Source organism: Apus apus, chromosome 6 (genome assembly GCF_020740795.1).
Source record: "Apus apus isolate bApuApu2 chromosome 6, bApuApu2.pri.cur, whole genome shotgun sequence".
Classification (NCBI taxonomy): Eukaryota; Metazoa; Chordata; class Aves; order Apodiformes; family Apodidae; genus Apus; species Apus apus.
Window position 1 is genome coordinate 15,672,906 of NC_067287.1, and position 4,852 is coordinate 15,677,757.

A 4,852-nucleotide genomic window follows, 5' to 3' on the forward strand; every position below is an offset into this window, starting at 1 on the left:
AAGTTTCTAAAGAGACTGAATACTGCAGAACAGGCTGTCTTTTAAATAGACTGCCTCTGGCTGCCTGCCAGCCCCTAGCTGCAATTTGAGATCCCAATGACACCTCAGCTTGACTAGGTGCCAGCAGCGAGGGCCCTATCAGTGCACATCGAGCCGGTGGGGGTGGGGTGCACAGCTTCTGACTTCTGGGCTTCAAACCCCGGGCAGTGATCAAGGATAATATTATGAGGAGAGACAAGGGGAGGGGGAAGGGGAAGCCGAGGATGGGGAGGGGAGAGAGGGGAAAAAAAAAAAAGTTCAGATCTTCATAGTTTAAGCTTAAAAAAAAAGAAAGAAAAAAGGGAGAAAAGTGGTTGCAATTGGGTTGCACGGCAGCCTGGGAGGGAGAGGTCAGGGCTCTGAGTTTGGGGAAGAAGGGAGGGGGGAGATTGAGTTATCAGAGCCTGATCCTGCATGCTGTACCCTGTGCTGATGGGGCAGGGACCCTCCCCCCCCCATCCGCTGCCGGGACATCTGGTGGGCTGGGGACCCTCAGGGCGGGGGGGAACCGGTGCACACACCCACCCATCAGCTCTAAAGGTGAGCACAGCGGGGAGATGGTTGGATGTGGGCCAGGAAACCACTCTTGCCTGCCTTAGTCCGGGAAGGAAGGTTTGTGTGTAGAGGGTGCCCAGCTCTCCTCTCCTGCCCTCTGCCCTTGGGTGAGGCATAAAACAGCGCAGTGCCAGGGTGTGCCCCTGACACCCCAAAACAGCAAGAGTTAACGCAGCCGGACAGTGAGCAGGAGGGAGGGCTGCTTGTAAGAACTGTGTTAGATTCCTCTTTGGAAAAGTTCGCTGTTGCTTAGGGCATGCCAGCAAACAAGGGGAATTTTGCCATGTGAAGTCCAATTTGCACGTTTTAGCTCATTCTTCTTCTGCCTCTTGCCCTGCACAACGTGAAGAGGGAGGAGAAGAAGAAAAAAGTGCTTTGCAGTGCTCATCCTCTGTCATGGACAGCTTGGGGTTTGTTGTCTTTTGTTCCACTGCTGCATTCCTAAGGGTTACAGCTCTCCGGGCCGTGGTCTTTTCCACTTGCCTCCCTCAGTGCTCATTCATTGCAAGGAACGGGGAAGCTGGAATCAAGGCGAAGGGAATCTCCAAAATTGCCGTGTGCAGCCCCGTGGCCCGCCCAGGCAGCTGTGCACGGGGATGTTACACCTGGAGCAGAAGGACGAGCTGAATCCAGCCGGGAGGAATGGCTGAACGAAGGAGTGGGTGTTTGCTCACGAGCGCCGGGTTATCTACCAGGGGAGGGGGGAATTAAAAGGGATCAGCCAATATGGGTGAGGTTTGCGTGTGATTCAAGTAAACCCCCTTTCCCCATATGCACACACTCCTCCAAAGCCTCATATTCCCCAGGTTTCTTTTTAGATCAGTCATCTGTGCAGCTGCATTGCATGGATTTTGCCACTAGAATGCACCCTTATCTATGGTAAGAGGACGGATCGTTGCTTAAAAGCGTTAACTCCTTCTTCTCCAAAACTTCCAAGCTTAAAGCTTTTTTTGCACCTCTCAGGTGTTCCTTGTTGAGCTGCCTTCCTCTCCCATGTGGACCCTGTAGTTGCGATCAGCTGCCTCCTGTCCTCCCTGTGCCTTTTCAAAAAATAAATCCACATTTCTAAGCTTTGCTTTTTTTTTTTCTTTCTTTCTACCAAGAAGGTTTCCAGAAGTTTTTTTAGTACCACCTGAATACCTGTTTAGATCACAGTTAACTGCCAAAAAAATAAGCACCTATAAGGTAGAAAAAGCCACCCCCTAGTATTTTATCTAGAAGTGTTTTAAAATATTTTCTCCAACTGACACTGAAGACTTTTACAGCATATGAATTGCATCCTGCTGCTCATTTTTATAAGAATCTGCCACTGGTCTGAATGGGTGCTGTGCAGAAAATAGCACCAGTCAGAGAGTGAGCACTCTTCACCTGGAGATTTGGAATCACTTTGTGAGAGGGCTCAGGGCAGGAGAGAATTTGCTTTCCTCATTCTCTCCTCCACTCCTTAAGAAAGAGTGTGCCCTGTATGTTAATACCTGATATGGAGACAGCAAGAGTATCTAGAGGGGTGGAGGGGAGGTTTCACTCCCACTCCAACCTGCGAGACATGAAATGTTGAGGCATGTAGAGAACTGCCTCCATTGAGCCCAGCTGCAAGCCCTGGCACAGGAGGCTTGGGCACGGCTGGATCACCATGATGCAGAGCTCCTGTGAGGGATCCCTGGGGAAGCTGCTCTAATTTAGGTCTGCCTGAGAACTTTCTCCTGGACTTTCAGAGGACACCAACATCCAGGTGGGGTGAAGTTTTCTAGCACCCACCCTCATTTCACTCCACACTGTGTTGCAAGGACTGTCATCCATGAAAGCACACCTGGTAACAGAGTCATGCCCTCAACTAGAAGATGACAAGGTTTTAGCCATGAGATGGGCCCCAGTGGTGGGTTTTCTCCCACATTATGAAGGTAACCTCAGCCATGGGCATCCTGGGACTACTGCCTGTACTGAGTTGCTGAGCTCAGCAGTCAGGATGGAGCTGCAGATGAATGTCTGGTCCATTCTCCTCATGAGGGCTATCTTTTTGCAGACACTTGAATAAACCCCCACTACCCTGGGAAAGCAATGGGGCAGGCAGTGTGCAGTGTATATGGCTGGTTGTGAGCTGTAGGAGAGCCTACAGCTAACAAAGATCACATTTCTCCTGGCTTCTGCTTTTCCAGTGGAGATCACAATCACGTTTTATAAGACATGCTTTCTTGTTTTGGGGGAGTGAACAGAGAGTGTTCAGAGGAAACCAAGGTTTGTATTAGTGTTTTTCATCATACTTAATTGCTATAGGTTCCATTTGGTACATATGGCTCTGTTGAAAAAACAACAACAACAAAACAACAAAAAACCCCAAACAATTATTTGGAAAGCAGTTACCATTTTCTGCATCTCAGATACATGACACTTCATTACAATACTGTCTGTAATGTGCCAAAGCCCTGACTTTCCTGGGTATGATAAAGAGGATGGAACATACAGTATAATCAGTTTGGGCTAATCTGTGTGTTTTGGAGGCACTCAGAACATCAAACAAGTTCAGGCAACCTAGAAAGATTAAGAGCTGAATCACAGTTACAAAAGTGGGACTTTTTTTTCTTCTCCCTCCAAAACCAATGTCCAGCTTGTGTAGATCTGAAACTCATTAGCTAAATAAAGCTTATACAGGAGTATTTTTTTTTTTTTTTTAATGTGCAAGTATTAAAAATACCACCAACAGGTCATGAAATCAGATGCCTGAAACATCATTATGAAAAAAAAGTCAAAATTTCATCCTTGGAGGGAAAAATGACAAGTGATAAAAGTGGAACTGATGGGCAAGCCTGGGAGAGCAGCCTAGAGAAAGAAGATGGGCAACAGCAGGCGGTGCGGGTATCAACAAGATACTTTGCACGTAGACCAAATTGAGTGACAGAAGGAAAATGTGATTTTGTCCCAAGATATTGGTCCGTCCCTTGGACAGTGCCGTCTTACCTGCAATGCTAACCGCAACAAGTGTTCACAGCTTCATGCTGGGAGCCCCTTTCCAGCAGGCGGGAGCAGCCCGTCCTGCAGCAGTGGGTGTAGTAGAGCTAGCGAGGGCTAGGTGGCATACTGGATACGTTGGAGTCACCTCCAAGGGCTTCCTTCCGCATCCAGCAAGGGCTAGGCTGAATGAAATTATCTCTTTGCAAGCAGCTTTCTGTGTCATTAAAAAAACAAAGCAACCGATGCTTCCAGTGAAGACAGCATCAGTGTTTTGCTTTCTAACATGCCTCATGGGGGTATCAATTTTAAACCGCATGTAGAAATGGAGTCTCCCCTCACCAGAGCAGTGGTTGGGTGTTCTGTGGAGCTGTGTTGGCTCTGTTTCACATTATCAAGGCTCAGCTGCCAAGATTTCCAGCGGTGACTGGTGGCTGGGGTGCCTCCATCTCCCTATGTGCCCCCTGAGTCAGCTTGCAAAGTGGGGGGATTCAGTAAGGGAGGGACATCAGATCCTGAGCATCAGGAAGTCCTCAGAGTCTTTCACAAGGACCAAAGCGTAAAGGCTGTACTGGATGCAGAAATAGCTCAGGGGATGAATTCCTCCTGCCTGAGCACAGACAAGCTTAGTTTCTTCTGCTAATGGAGAAAAGAGAGCTGTTTCATAATGAGCAGACAACAGAGGTTCTCCTTTCCATCTTCCTGGACAGAGCAGAGGTTGTTGCATTGCTGGTGGCTCTCAAAGGATCTGGGAGCAATCCCCAAGTGCCAAGCAAGTGGCTGGACATCCCTCTCAGCTTATGTGAGTGGCCCAGCAATGACTGGTGCTGTGACTCCTCCATCCCCTGGCCACATGTGACACAGGCATGGGCTTGTATATAGGGCCACAATTCTCTGGGACATTGGGAAGGTCCAGCCTGGCTCTAGAGAGAAGGCTGGCTTTCTTTCAGAGACTCAAGATGACCAGGGGTGAGTTGCAAAGGCAACTTCAGTTTCCCCTATCTGTTCAACTGCGCTGGTGAGGCTTCTGTATCTTGGAGGGGACTAGGTGGGTTTAAAGGGCTGTCTTTGAAAGCAGTTGAAGATCTTGTTGAGGCACTCTGCAAGCTGGAAATATCCCTGTGATTTGCTTGCTTTCCATCTCCACCTTCCCCCGCGTTGTGCTGCCCACATTCTTTTTTTGTTATTAATTGTTTGAGATTCAGACAATGCCTCTCCTTTGGCCTCAGGCAGAGGCACTGGCTGAATCACTGAAACACTTTAACACACATCTGCTGAGGCAGCAAAACCCGGTATCTCTCTTTTTTTTTCT